We start from the raw sequence: 15,555 nt of genomic DNA, 5'->3' as shown, positions 1-15,555 counted from the left end.
TTAATAAACCTCACCTTCAACTGTAACCACAGTATTTTGAACTTATATCCGATCCCATCACACATGCTGCTGTTGTATTTTTTAACACTGACATTGTTGATTTTGCCATTACAAAGTAATAATCAAAATTAGAGCAACTTATACTCAGCTTTGTTGTTGTTTTTAAGTACTCCCCAGGATAGTTCACTTTTTCAATCCTTGCACTCAGGCTTGACATACTCACCAAACCCTTCATACTTCCCATCTTTGGGATACCTCTGGTAAGGCCATATACTTACTCATTTTCCAGTGTCTCTCTGAAATAATAGATCTATTAAATAGTACTCTCAGCTTTGGCAGTGTTCTTTGAAGCCTTCTTCTCCTGAACTGCATAACAGAAGTGTGGGGGTGGTTTTGGAACTGGTTAGTTGGTTCATTGCAGAACAAATGACCATTTGAAGACAATTTGGAATACATGCCAATATCCTGTTAAGAAACCCTACTTGAAATTTGTGATTCTTTATTCTTTGTGGCTAAACCAATCTTTCTTTTACATCTTCAAATAGCATGCTAGTACTGTTGCTCTCATAGCATCTTCATTAAGAATTTTTAGGTTTTTATTATCTATTAAAAATTGCATTTAAATTGATGTGAATTCCTCCCTAAAGGTCATAATTTCTAGAATTTCATAAAAATGTAATGATAAGACCATTTTAAGTGTTAAAGAACTGCTCATTTATTTTAAATGAATAAAAGTCACCCAATTAAAACAAATAAATTCCATTTATTCATAGCTTGCTCTAGCAAGTGGGTCAGTTGCCATCACTTACATTCAGTAGAGACTCAAAAGCAGGCAGAAGAGTGTCTCAGTCTGTTTGGGCTACTATAACAAAATACCTTAAATTGGGAACCTTACAAACAGCAGAAATTTATTGTTCACATTTATGGCAGCTGGGAAGTCCAAGATCAAGGCACCAGCATATTTGGTGTATGGTGAGGACTTGTGCTTTGCTTCAAGGATGATACCTTCTCACATGGTAGAAGGGACATAAGGAACTAATTCTTCCCTTGGGCTTTTTTTATAAGGACACTAATCCCATTTATGAGGGTGGAGCCCTCATTAACTAATCACCTCCGAAAGGCCTCACCTCTTAATATTATCACACTGGGGATAAAGTTTCAGAACATGAATTTTTGGGAGACACAACATTCATACCTTAGTAAGGAGTATAAAAGTTTTATAGTGGGGAAAAAAGGAAGGTTTTAGATGTGTCCTGATTGGAATTTGTTCTCCCTAGAGAAGCTAGAAGTGAGCTAACTAGAAGCAAGACATCTTATATGATTGGCTTGTATGGGAGCTTAGTTGGCTTTCTTGCGCTGGTCTTAGTTGGAAGGACAGGCACAAATTAGAGAAACTAGTAGTTGATTAAGTCCTTAATTAAGTCCAGATTGATTAAATTCTGACCTATCTGATTGCTACACAGATTCTGGTTTGGCCTTACGGACTAGATGCTACAGATTGTGAGTCGGAGTTTTATTTCTATATGTGTTTTGGCCACTGCCCATTTGTATATTCAGCCTCTCGCCTGTCTTTGCCTTTGAGACACTCAAAGAAATATTGTTTAATATTTGCATCCACCCCTGATTACCAGCTTTTGAGTTTGTTTCATATATTCTTTTAAGAATTGTTATCCATTTTCAAAAGCTAAGCACACTTCTAGGCTGAACAAGACAGACAAATTCCTCCCGTCATGGAACTCACATTCTTTTCACATAAATAAATATATAATATTATGTCAAGTTCAGTTTTTCCAACCACACCACACTTTGTCACCGTGTTTCAGACACATTCATTGTTTTCTATATTTTTTGTGTTATTTTTTTTTCTCAGAGACTAATCATATTTTTGACAGGATCTTAACTGTATAATATTAAAAGCAGCTGTGTATCTACTCAATTAAAGCCTCATATTTGTGATCATTCTTCCCCAGAAGTGAATTAAACATTAAGATCAGTTACTGAGGAAATATGCTCACATAGGCACTTCTGTGCTTTACCTCTGTTGCTTTTTAAGTGTATGAAATGGAAACACTCAGGAAAATGAGTTTGTTTCATTGCCAGATCTTTTGGCATATAGCACTCATAAGATGCAGATATCTTGGCTGTAAACTATGCAAAATAAAAATGTCTTTAGATAGGTTTTGCATCCTTGAGATTTTTATGTGCATATATTTGATGCAGCCACCTTGCCTTTATAAAATGCAGGTGAAAGTGGAGTCAAAGATATTTTTGTGGCGAAGCTACTTTTCCTCCCTTCAAGTCTTGAGACATCACAGTATAGGTTATGTGAATGACTATGAATGCTTTTAAAAAGGTTAGACAAAATGAGGAAAAAGTAGTGGAATGTCAATGATGGAGAAGGGCACCGATTTGCTAAGTGAAGTAGAGAAGTGGTTATCAAACTCTTATGTGAGTCAGAATCACTTTCTGATTCAGTAGGTCTAGAATGAGGCTCCACAATATGCGTTTCTAACAAGTCAACAGGAGCTGCTGCTGCTCTAGACGCCACACTTTGAGAACCAATGGAGTAGAGGACACATCATGCAATATATTTCCCTTTGCTTTGGAAGTCCAATCATTCACAGTCTGTGTAGTAAGGGAAACCACTTTGAGACTGGACCAAGCAAAGTACAGCCTGTAATGGGGAGACCAGTTTTTGTGTTCTTGTGGCTTGACATTGTGAAAGAAACAGGATTCTGCCCTGTGTGGGTAATTAAATTTTCCAGAGTTAATATTTGGAACAAATGGGCTTTTGAGGAAAAAAGCCAAGACTGCTTTTTTACTAGTAATATCATATTTATAAAAGTTAAATTAATAAATATAAAGCTATTGAAGTCTTAAATAGTAGATTAATTTCCATAAGCCTAATGGATTTGTTTTATAGCTTGTTCTTATTAAATTTAAACAAATAAAACTTTCTGTACTAAATATATGGTAACAACTGTAATTTCTAAAATAAATGTTCTTTACAAATTAAAACAAATAATATATAGTTTAAATAGTAATCTCAATAAACTGTTTCATGTCTCAGAAAGGGCCATTTTATTATTTAAGAAACATTGAAACAATTTAAAACATGATTACAAGGTGGGGGTATGAATTTTAACTCAAATAAAACCTTTGCCCAATCTAATTAATAATGTTTATTTCTTGAGCCCCTGAGACCAGTGAAATATAAATATTATTCAGTCATCTCACTTACATTTTAGTAGTATAAATTTCTAAGTTCTTTCATCAACATGATTATTCATTCTCAAATTTAAATACCATTGGACTTGCAATTTTTATTTTTTTAATTCACCTAAAGAAAATTCAATAACTTGTAGAATTTTACTTTTTATGTATTTATAATTAATTATATGGGAAATGTAAATGACCAGATTGAATTTAATTTCTGTTCTTACCCTGTTCTACCTTTTTGGTTTTATTTATCACATAGTATTCATTAAGGAGGACTTCTGAAGCTCAAAATCTCAACAATCTCAGGATCATCTATGTGTCAAATAGATGTGTCGAATCATCTATGTGTCGAATATATACACACCTATGTGTATATATTCCCACTGGAATATATAGCCCTATTTAAAATTTAAGTCCACTGGGAAAAGAAATGTATTCCACAATGCTGGGCATAAAAGCAGTCACATTTCTAAGTGTTCTGAATCACATGAAAACTGACTAAACACTCAATGTCCAGAATTTTGAGAAATTGTTTTATTCATGCTGTATTCAGCCATTATACTTAACTAAAGTGCAACAAACATTTAGAGAGTTTTTATTCTGCCTGAACAGAAACAGAATAAGAGACTCTACACATACATTATGTTCCCAGCTGGATATTCACTAGACCAATTTAAGCATCCAGTCAAATTCAGGCTTCTATATCCCTTTGTCCAAATGACAACCCAGCCTTATTTCAATTGGCTCCAAGGGACAAGCCTCCTGCTTAGATTCTCAGTGTCTAAGAGCATCCACATCAGAAGTCTTGAGTCCATGTGGGAGCTTCTTAGACAGAGGTCACAGTTTACTGTCAATTGCCAATAGCAGCCCCAACACAGGTAACAACCTTTTCATCCCTTTCATAGGGAAACACAATAACAACCCTTCCATCCCTTACATAGGTAAACTTCTTCCATACCATGGTAACTTCTGTCTGCAAACTTAGCAAATAAAAACTGTACACTTTAAATGGTTTTGCTCTGAATCTAAGCATGTTAATATTCCTAAACAAGGACCTCTTACAGTCTTGCTTGCTTTCTGATTAGGTGAGTTAGTGGGAAATTGGGGTGGGTGGTGAGCAAGGAAAGGTAAAACTCTATTTTTTCAAATTCGCCAACAGCAGTGCAAAATAAATACATAATAATAAATCAATAAAGGATCTCTTGCCACTGTGTGTGCATATACAAGAGCCTAATTAGAAGGGGAGATGGAATGAAAGGAGGGAGGGAGGGAGGGAGGAAGGAAGGAAAGAAAAGAACCAGATATATAGTTTAATTAAATTATTCTATTCAGGGTCTCCTACCTCCCTCTTCTGAAATAAAAGCAGTTTCCCATGTCAGGTAACTTTTTGATGTAGAATTTTCCTTTTTGAAGTGATCTGAATAAGATGTTCACTAATTGGGTAGTATTCCCACAATAATTCGTAGCTGGGGGCCTCTATTCTTTACTAGAATTCAATTTTCTATTCTTTTTTTCAACAAATATAAATAAGTCTTCAGAAGTAGGACACCCAGGATGCTTTGTTGGAAGACAAGTGTTTCCTTCATCTCAATACCATGTGTGAACATAGTTCACAGTAACCACATGACACTTTACAACCTTATTTTGGAAATGGTTGAAAAGCTAAAAGGAAAATATGCTTACCCTGCTATTTGGTATTTTTAAATGACCATTATGTTTCTTTTTTTCTTTTTTTTCCTCTCTTAAGGTAGAAAATGCTAGGATATATTCTTGATCAGTGAAAACAGGGACATAAACCCAAATGGATTACATGTTTATATTTCCTTTTATGCATAACTCTGAATATGATGAATATACATTTAAGAAACCAGTGTCTAATCCTGAGGTGAACTTTGTATACAAACCCGACAAACACAAACTTGGTATTTATTTCTGTTTAAAATCCTTATTGTCTAAGAATTTCTGTTTTTTCTAAGCACAGTACTTAGCACATTTTTAAAATGAGCATAATAGTTTATGAATGAAAAATTAAATAAATAATCCCATGTTCAGCTGAACTAAGAAATCATCTACATTCCAAATCTATCTTCTCACTTATTCTTGGTGTCTAGATAGTACAACCATTATTGATTATTTGAAATAGTTTGTATCTGTCTTCTCTGATTGACTATAACTTCACCAGCACTTGGCCTGTATCTACCTTCTTTGTGGTGGTGTCACCAGGGCTCAAAGCATAGCTAATGCCCGATAACTATAGAATAAATGAACACTGGCTGACTCACTGAATGAATGAATAAAATGAACAAATGAAAATATAAAAAGAATAATACCAAGGAAAGGACTGGAAAACCAATTAGAAATAACACTGTTATGTGTCTAATATGCCTTTTTTACTCTTGTTTCTATGTTTGTAGATACTCGGAAAAATAGCAAAAAGAGATTACCATCTTTTGTTACTTTCAGTGGTGAGAGGATGAAGTAGATGAAGAATGAATAAAGGCCAAAATAAGAGATAAAGATTCTAACTTTATATTTTTTTGAAATATCTTCTTTTTAAAAAATATTTCTCTCATCTTACTTCATTTTGCCAAACTGATACTTCCCATTTTTCCAAGCTCATCTCAGTCTTTTCTTTTCTTACTGTGGTTATTCCAGTCCACTGTGATCATTACCTAGTTGAGGCTTTTCTAGCGCTTACTATGTGATACAATCTCTTATCAAGAAAACCCCAAATCATGTATTTCTTGTCTGCAGGAAGAGTTGGGTATTTTCTTGTATCTTCTCACATGTCTGTGTTTCATCTCTCCAACTTAATCTTAAGCTCTTTGGAGTTAGTTCCAATGTTGAAGAACTAAGACTTTCATCAATAAATGGCCCACCTCTTCTCTGAGTGCATATGAACAAAGTGGTGAAATAAAATAGAAAGTAAACATTGAAGCTAATATGTAATGGTGACTGCTGATAGAGTTTAATTAGACAGGCATAACTTTTGGTTTGTTGATTAAATTGACTTGTCAATATTTATCTATAGAATTTGGCATGCTTACCAGTGAGAAGTCTTGTCCAGATAAAAACTATAGAATTCAGGAGCAAGAACAATTCCATTTCTCTGTTGATAATCATATTCCCAAGAGAATGGAGGTATTGGACTTGAACTGAACATGTCCAGTCTTTCCAAATTCATAATGCTGATATATTATTTCACATTTCTCTGTGACAATGTTTGATTAGGAATTACAAACTCTCATTTCAGTTACCACAAAACACCTCACATTTTAATAAAAGGTGTATAAATGCTAAATATGATTTAATCCTTTTTAAATATATAATAACATAACATATCTGAGAGGAATATGCCCTTAAGTTTTTCTCTCTGAAATATAATATATATATGACCAAATTTGGATGTATAGATTAATAATTTGTGGAAGAAAAAGATACAAATGTGTTTTTAATTATTATAAGATATTTATGAAATAAAACATGAAAATTTCACTTTATGTCCCATCTCTGGACTACTGTAATATTAATTCTACTCCCTATACATATTCCTTCATTTTAGATATATGAAAAACTGAAATTATACATGCATGTATTTGTATAAATTATACAAGTTTTTATTTACTTACTGCATCTGTGAAAGCTTTCCATTTTAGTGTATATAGGTCTACCCTATTCTCTAAATGGGTTTCTTAATTATCTTTACTACTAATGTACCATCATTTATGCTTTCTTTTTATTAGGCTCATTTAATTATTTTCCAAATTTATCTTTATAAACAATGTGTGTATGTATATATACATATAATGTAGTCAATATACATATTGTTATGATATATAGACAAAAGTTCTTTTTAATTGCCAGATTTCCAGAGGTAATTGGGTGCCCTGATATCTACCAATGGTGTTTTATGAACTGTTATTTGTTTGAAGCTTTCTCTATTTCTCTCTTATTTATACAGCCTAATAATTAGCTTATATATATTATATACTATCTACATTACACATTAGATGTTATAAATTAGCATTCTGTGCTGCTCAAATCCCCTTGAAATTCCCCCCCCAAGACACTACTTTGTACCTATCCTAATCCTACCTGTCTTCAGATATCACCTTCACAAAACGTGTTTCTGTGCCTGAAATGACATCTGCTTATAGGATTTTTTTGTGAATAAACGAAATAAGAAGTTCAAAATTGGTATTATTTTTCCAAGTAAAGTCAATCACAAAAGGATGCAGATGAGGTCTATGTAAGACCCGACACGTGGTTGTAACAGCAGCATGATATTTTACCATACCTCTTATGGATTCATCAAACTACCCATTTTTATAGCATATGATGAAATTATTTTCTAACTGTTGGATACTTCCTTACTTAGTGTTCTTTGTATTCATCTAACCAAGAAAACACTGATTAAAAAAAAATAACACCTGCTTTGATCATGCAAGTCTAGAGAAGTTAAAATACATTCAGTAATAACATTTATTACTAGCAGAATCCAGTGTAAATCAGAGATAAAGCTGACAAATTTTACAGTTGCTCACATTGAGAATATTAAGTGTCTCAGTGTGTGACAGATTAAATAAGGCAAGAGAATTAAAGTTGTGCAAATTATTTCTATCCTGAGATTCTTATATCAGCCACAAAAAAATGATTAGGGATGTCTGGTGAAGAATAATAAGGAACCTGACACTGAACCATGGATTGGTTATCACTTAGTTTGGAGGGCTTATAAGCTGTAAACTTTAAACCATTCAGTCTTTAGAGAGAAAGCATAAAGTTGCATTGATAAACACAGGAAATTTTATTCTCTGGTGGGATTTTGACCAGGATTTAATTTCTATTAATTGACACTTTATAAATCTACATTTCAACACAAAGATAATTAGTCTTTACTATGGAAATCATAAGATGGTAAGTAGAATGAATGTAGAATCTGAAATCCAGCTTGGCCTCATACTAAATGAATGACATTTGGTAAGACATCTTACTGCATAAGCCTTGATTTTTGAATCAGTAGAACAAAAATAATAATATATACACTGCCTATCTTAAAATGTTTTAATAAAGCTCAAAATCAAAATTACAAAGCAAGTCAAAAGGCTATTAGGAATTATTTCAATAAATGATAGTGCTCTTTGTGAATGTATTCAATATATTAAAAATTGTGATTTAAAAAATTATGTAATGACAACTGAAAATTAAGGCAGTTGTATAAGTAAAAACAGATTAAATTATGGAAAATATGATCCTACTTCACCTTTTATAAAAGAAAAATATGTATACATACAGGATAGTAAGGAAAAGATATGTATGTCCAATATTAATAATGGTTATTGGTGACTATTTTTTCATCCTTTGTTTTTCCTATCATTTTCAAATTTAAAAAAAGCAATTACATTAAAATCAAAAGAAAATATTGGAAAAATAGAGAAATAGCCCAGTGAGACACCATAATGAAACCAGAAGAATATCCATAGATTATATAGACAATTGATTTTTGACATATAGCATGGCAGAGCAGTTGGGTGAAGAATAAATTTTCTGCAAAATAGATACAACTGATACCTACATCAAAGAAAAAAAAAGAAATTAAAATGAAATAAAACCCTTACCTCATATGATACATGATAATCAACTCCAGCAGGATCACAGGGCAAAACAAAAAATTGAAAACAATAAGGAATGTTTTCATGACATCAGTGTAAGAAAAGATTTAAAGAAATGATTGTCAAGTTTGGCTACATTAAAATTTGTGTAGTCTATTTTTCAAAGGACATACAGAACATAAGAAAAGCAGGCCATACCCTGGGGAAGTAATATCCGAAGCCATAAAGAAGCCATAAGGGGCTTTCAAACAGCTCTCTTTCAGGATTCTGGCAAGATGGCCAACTAGAGACATCTTTGCTGGACCATCCCATGAGGAAGGCAGGGTATCGGATAGAGGAGAAGGGAGAATACTCATAGCTCAAGTGTGGATCACAGAGAGAGACAGCAGAGATGGCTGGGTTTCCCATGGAGAAAATTGTGAAGCTGAGAAGGAAGAAGATAAAGAGGAGAAGATATCTGCAAGGATCAAACTCAGAGAGGCTCCGAGCCCAGTGAAAGGGTAAAGGGAGATTCCCATCCCCCTCATACATGCCTTCAGTGAACATAGGGATACCAAGTTTATTGAAGGCTTTTCCAGCCTCCACAAGCCCAGGAATGGTGGCAAATATGGAATAGTGGGGTGAACTAGTGAGTCCCAGGAGTTTGGGCACCTGTGGGACTGTGACGGGCACCTCCCGGGAGAGTCCCATTAGAGGCCAGAGTGCCGGCTTGGACCCATCCAGACACTTCCTCCCCTGCACCTCCCTTATCCACTACAACCAAGAAAGGAGATTGAACTTGGGCTGACAGGGAGATTTCGCCCCTACCCCACCCATTACAACTGCAAGTGTAGTCTGATAAGAGAAGTTCATGAACAGCCATTTTTCTCCAGTAGGTGTGCATCCCACATCCCAGGCTGAGATCTCCACAGAGTGAGACCCACACCTCTTCCCCTTGAGGAATTGTGGTGGAACAGGGATGTATAATTTGGGAACCGCCTGCCCACCGGTGCTTCCTGGCATTGCACACAAGTGGCTCAGATAAGCAAGCCATTCCTGGTATACCCCAGACAAAAGAGGGGTGCAGGGGGATGCAGGGCAGAAGTCTGGAAGCTGGACTAGAGTGGCAAAGGCCGCCACGTGGACATATTTGATGGGAGAGTGTAGTTGGGTGTTGAGGAATGGGGATCTAGCAGCACACAATCCCCCTGGCCGGAGAACCACCGTATTGGATAAGGGTATGGCATCGGGAGAGGAATAGCCTAGTCTCAGGTTCCATAGCAACCAAATGTCTTGTACTCAGGTGTGCCAGCTTCCCCCCCGCCCCCCCACACACACACCATTACAATAGGGAATGCAGTTTGAGGAGAGAAATTTGCAAGTGGCCATTTCTCTCCTGCGGGCATATGCTACAGGCTGAGGTCTCCACAGATAGTGGGACCCACTCCTCTCCCTCTGAGGACTTGTAGTGGAACAGCGGTGAACAATTTTGGAACTCCCTACCCTCTGGCATTTCTCAGAGATGCACACTAGTGGGTCAGGCACACAGACCAGAAGGAGGTTTGAGAGCTGGACTTGGGTGGTGAAGGAGCACATGTGGATAAACTGTGGAGTAATGATTTGGTGGAGCACCCGTCCCACCCTTCAGAAAAACTCTGCTACTGGATAAGGGAGGAAAGATCCCAGCCAGGGGCCTAAGTACTGAAATGTTTAGGCCCCTCCCCCATGAGCAGCCTTCCCAATTTGGAGAGCTTATCCAGACCCTTATACCAGCTGCTCCCCCTAGTGGCTGGAAAAGCAAATTCTAAGCCCCACAATACTAAATATTTATGCACTTAACACAGGTATGCCCAGTTTATAAAGCAAACCCTATTAGATCTAAACAAAGTGATAAACAGCAGCATTATAATAGGTGGGCACTAAAACACCCCAGTGACAGAACTGAACAGATGCTTCAAGAAGAAAATAAATATTGAAACACTGGACTTAAACAGAACTTTAGAGCAAATGGATTTAACAAAAATTTATAGTATATTCTACTTAAATCTACTAAATATATAGTCTTCTCATGAGCACACGGAACAGTCTTTAAGATCAATCACATCTTAGGCCAAAAAACATGTCTCAACATATTTTAAAAAATAGAAATAATGTGATGTATCTTCTCAGACCACAATGAAATAAAATTAGAAATCAACACCAACAGAAACACTAAATTCTGCACAAAGTAATGGAAACTAGATGGCCTACTACTCAATGATTATTGGGGCAAGGAGGAAATTAATATTAAAAAAAAGATTCCTCAAACTAAATGACAAAGGGGACACAAGTTATAAAAATCTATGAGATTCAGCAAAAGCGATCCTAAGGGGAAAATAAATGCCTGCATCAAAAAGACAGAAAAACCACAAATCAACAATCTAATGAATTATCTAAAGGAACGAGAAAAGGAAGAGCAAACCAAGCCCAAAGCCAGGAAAAAAAAAAAAAAAGAAATAACTAAGGTCAGAGAAGTAAATGAAATCAAAACAAAAAGAAATACAGAAAATTAATGAAACAAAAAGTTGCTTCTTTGAAAAGGTAAACAAAATTGGTATACCTCTCACTAGGTTAACCAGAAGTAAAAGAAGGGACCCGGATAATCTCAATCAGAAATGAAAAAGGAGATATTACAACTGATACCACAGATATACAAAATATCATCTGTGAATACTATAAAAATTTCTACATACATAAACTTGACAACACTGAGGAAGTGTGAAAATTACTGGAATACACAATCTCCCAAGGTTCAATCAGGAAGAAATAGAACTCCTGCACAGACCAATAATGAGCAAAGAAATTGAAGCAGCAATAAAAATCTTCCAACAACAAAGTCCTGGACCAGATGGTTTCACAGCTGAATTTTATCAGACCTACAAAGAAGAATTGGTATCCATACTGCAGAAATTATTTCATAACATCGAGAAAGAAGGATCCTCCCCAGCTCATTCTACAAAGCCAGAAACGTCTTGATACCATGCCAGGAAAGGACACAGCAAAAAAAGAAAACTATAGACCAACATCCTTTATGAATATAGGTGCAAAAATTTTCCACAAAATTCTAGCAAACTGAAATCAACAGAACATCAAAAAAAGAAAATAATAATAATCTACCACAACCAAGTGGGCTTCATCCCAGAGATGCAAACATGGTTTAACATACGCAAATCTATAAATGTGATACACCACATAAACAGAAGCAACAACAAAGATACTATGATTATTTCAATAGATGTAGAAAAAGCATTCCATAAAATTCAGCGCCCACTTATAATAAAAGCTCTTAACAAAATAGCCATAGATGGAACTTCTCTCAAAATTATAAAGGCCATATATGACAAATCTATAGCCAACATCATGCTGAATGTGGAAGGGTTGAAAGCATTTCCACATAGAATTAGAAAAAGATAAGGATGCCCACTACCAACAACTTTATTTGATGTAGTGCTGGAAGTCCTAGGCAGAGTAATAAGGAAAGAGATGGAAATTAAGGGTATCCAAATGGGGAAAGAAGAGGTCAAACTTTCACTCTTTGCTTATGATATGATCTGATACTCAGAAAACCCCAAAGATCCTGCCAAGAAACTCCTGGAATTGATGAATACATTCAGCCAAGTCTCAGGTTACAAAATTAATGTACATAAATTAGTAACATTCCTATACACCAACAGCAGTCAAGTTGAAAATCAAATCAAAGACTCAGTACCCTTCACAACAGCTACAAAGAAAGTAAAATACCTAGGAATATATTTAACCAAGGAGGTGAAAGATCTCTATAAAGAAAACTATGAATCACTGAGAAAGGAAATTGCAGATTATATAAACAAATGGAAAAACATATTATGCTCATGGTTTGGTAAAATCAACATTGTTAAAATGTTCATACTTCCTAAAATGATTTATAGATTCAATGCAATTCCCATCAAAACACCAACGTCATTTTTCACAGATCTATAAAAAAATAATTCTATGCTTCATTTGGAACCCAAAAAGATCCTGAAAAGCCCAAACAACCTTAAGAAAAAGGGACAAATCTGGAGGCATTATGTTACCAGACTTTAAGCTATATACTACAAGCCTTTAGTAACCACAACAGCATGGTACTGGCACAAGAACAGAGACATAGACCAATGGAACAGAACAGAAAACACAGTATAAAACCATTCACATATTGCATCCAATCTTTGACAAGGCACACAATAATATACACTGGGGAAAAGAATCCCTATACAAAAAATGGTGCTGGGAAAATTTGATAGCCACGTGTAGAAGACTGAAACAGGATATATAACTCTCACCACTAACTAAAATTAATTCAAAATGGATAATTGAATTAAACCTAAGTCATGAAACCATAAGAATTTTGGAAAAACTCTTCTAGATATTGGCCTAGGCTATAATTTATGAAGAATACCCCAATGGCAATCACAGCAACAACAAAAATAAATATATGGGACTTGATTAAATTAAAAGCCTCTGTACAGCCAAGAAAACAATCAACAGAGCAAATAGACAACCTACAGAATAGGAGAAAATATTTGCATGCTATACATCCAATAAAGGGCTAATCACCAGAATCTACCAAGAACTCAAGCAAATTAGCAAGAAAAAAATCAACCCCATTAAAAAGTTGGCAAATACATGAACAGAAGCTTTTCAAACCAAGATAGACTAATGGCCAATAAACGTATGGAAAAATGCTCTTTACTAATCATCAGGGAAATGCAAATCAAAACCACAATGAAATATCACCTAACCCCAGTGAGTATGGCTTTTATCAAAAAGTCCCAAAACAACAGATGTTGGTGTGGATGCAGAGAAATGGAACACTTATACACTGTTGATGGGACTACAAACTAGTACAACTTCTATGGAAAATAGTATGGAGATTCCTCAAATAACTAAAAGTAGACCTACCATTTGATCCAGCAATCCTGCTACTGGGTATTTACCCAATGGGAAAAAAAATCATTTTATTCAAAAGACACTTATATTTGAATGTTTAATGCAACACAATTTACAATTGCAAAGATGTGGAATCAACCCAAGTGCCCATCAATTCATGATTGGATTAGTAAAAGTGTCATATGTATACCATTGAGTTCTACTCAGCCATTAAAAAAAATGAATTAATACCTTTTTCTTTTTAAATCTGGATAGAACTGTAGACCATTCTCCTTAGTGAAGTATTGCAAGAATGGAAAAACAAACACCACTCCACATGTACTCACTATTAAATTGTAACTAACCAATCAGCACTCATGTGCACAGATGGAAGTAAAACTCAGCAGAAATCAAGCAGGTTGGAGAGGGGTGAAGGGGATGTGTGAAACCAAACCTAACGGGTACAATGTATACTTTCAGCATTATGCCACTTTATAACTTTGCTTCAAGCAGTACAAAGGCAATATCTTTAACCAAAACCTAGGCACCCTCATAATATTCTGAAATAAAATAAGGAAGGGCTTACAAATAGACCATAGAGTCTGTTCAAAAATTACTGAGCATGAATTGATAACATAATTAAAGAGAAGAGCAAAGATTATTAAAAAGCATTTTACGAAAGAGAAAGATCAAATGGTGCCCAATCATGTAAGCAATCAGAAAAATACAAATTAAAATTAATATGGATTAGTTGATTAATTAATGTTGGCAAGCATTAAAAACCTGACTATACCAAGCATTAGTAAGGATGTAGAACAGTGGGAATTCTAACACTACAAGTAGGCACATTATTGTTTGGCAATATCCAGTGAAATAGAATATACACGTACTCCATGACCCAGAAAATGCACTCTTAAGCATATAACTTCAAGAAATTCACACAAACGTACCCAAGAATATACAAACTAAAATGTTCATAGAAGCATTTTCATAATTTTCATAAAGGAGAAATAATCCCTTGCCCATCAACTGGAGAAAGCATAAATACATTGTGTAATACTACATAGCAAGGCAGTAATTTGGGACTCATTGTGAAAAAAATAACATAATATGGGCAGGGGAGTGTGTTATAGCTCCAATATTATTTCATTTTTTCCAGAAAGTACAGAAGATAATATTGTATACTTAAAATAGCTTATCAACCAAACCAAATCCATTATTTGATCGTAATACCTAGCAGAAAATTTATTTTAACTATTGTTGGAATACTTTTACTATACAAATGTGTCTATGATAAAAAATATATGTAAATAAAATATTTTATATAAATAGAAATATCTATTCATAAAGACTGTTTATCCTAGTGGGAAATCTTCATCTTCAAGAATCATATTCATTCTAGTAATTTAATTCTTGCAATCAATTCATTGTTTTTCCTAATTCCACAATTAATTCAATCTAGTATAAAAGAGAATGAGACTGTTTATATTTTGAAGTAATTCTTCCTTCCCTTCTTGACTTCACCATATTATTTCATAGATACAAATTTAAACATAAGCTATGATTGAACAAAATTGCTATGAAAATCCCCTTTTCAATCTCTCCCTAGACCTTGCAGGAGAGAAGACTGCATGATAGACCCAAGAATATCATATAAATTGTTGTTTATGCATAGTTGGAATCAAAGGGAAATAAGCAAATTTTCTTCTAGTAGAAACTCAAGGTTATAAAGGTTTTCCTAGTGTGGGTGCACATACCCAGAAAAACACAAAGCCTGTTGTTAGGAGTCTAATAGTAATTAATGGGTGTAGAGCAGCTCAAG

Source organism: Eulemur rufifrons, chromosome 6 (assembly GCF_041146395.1).
Source record: "Eulemur rufifrons isolate Redbay chromosome 6, OSU_ERuf_1, whole genome shotgun sequence".
NCBI classification, from domain to species: domain Eukaryota; kingdom Metazoa; phylum Chordata; class Mammalia; order Primates; family Lemuridae; genus Eulemur; species Eulemur rufifrons.
Note: the sequence above shows the minus strand (reverse complement) of the source record.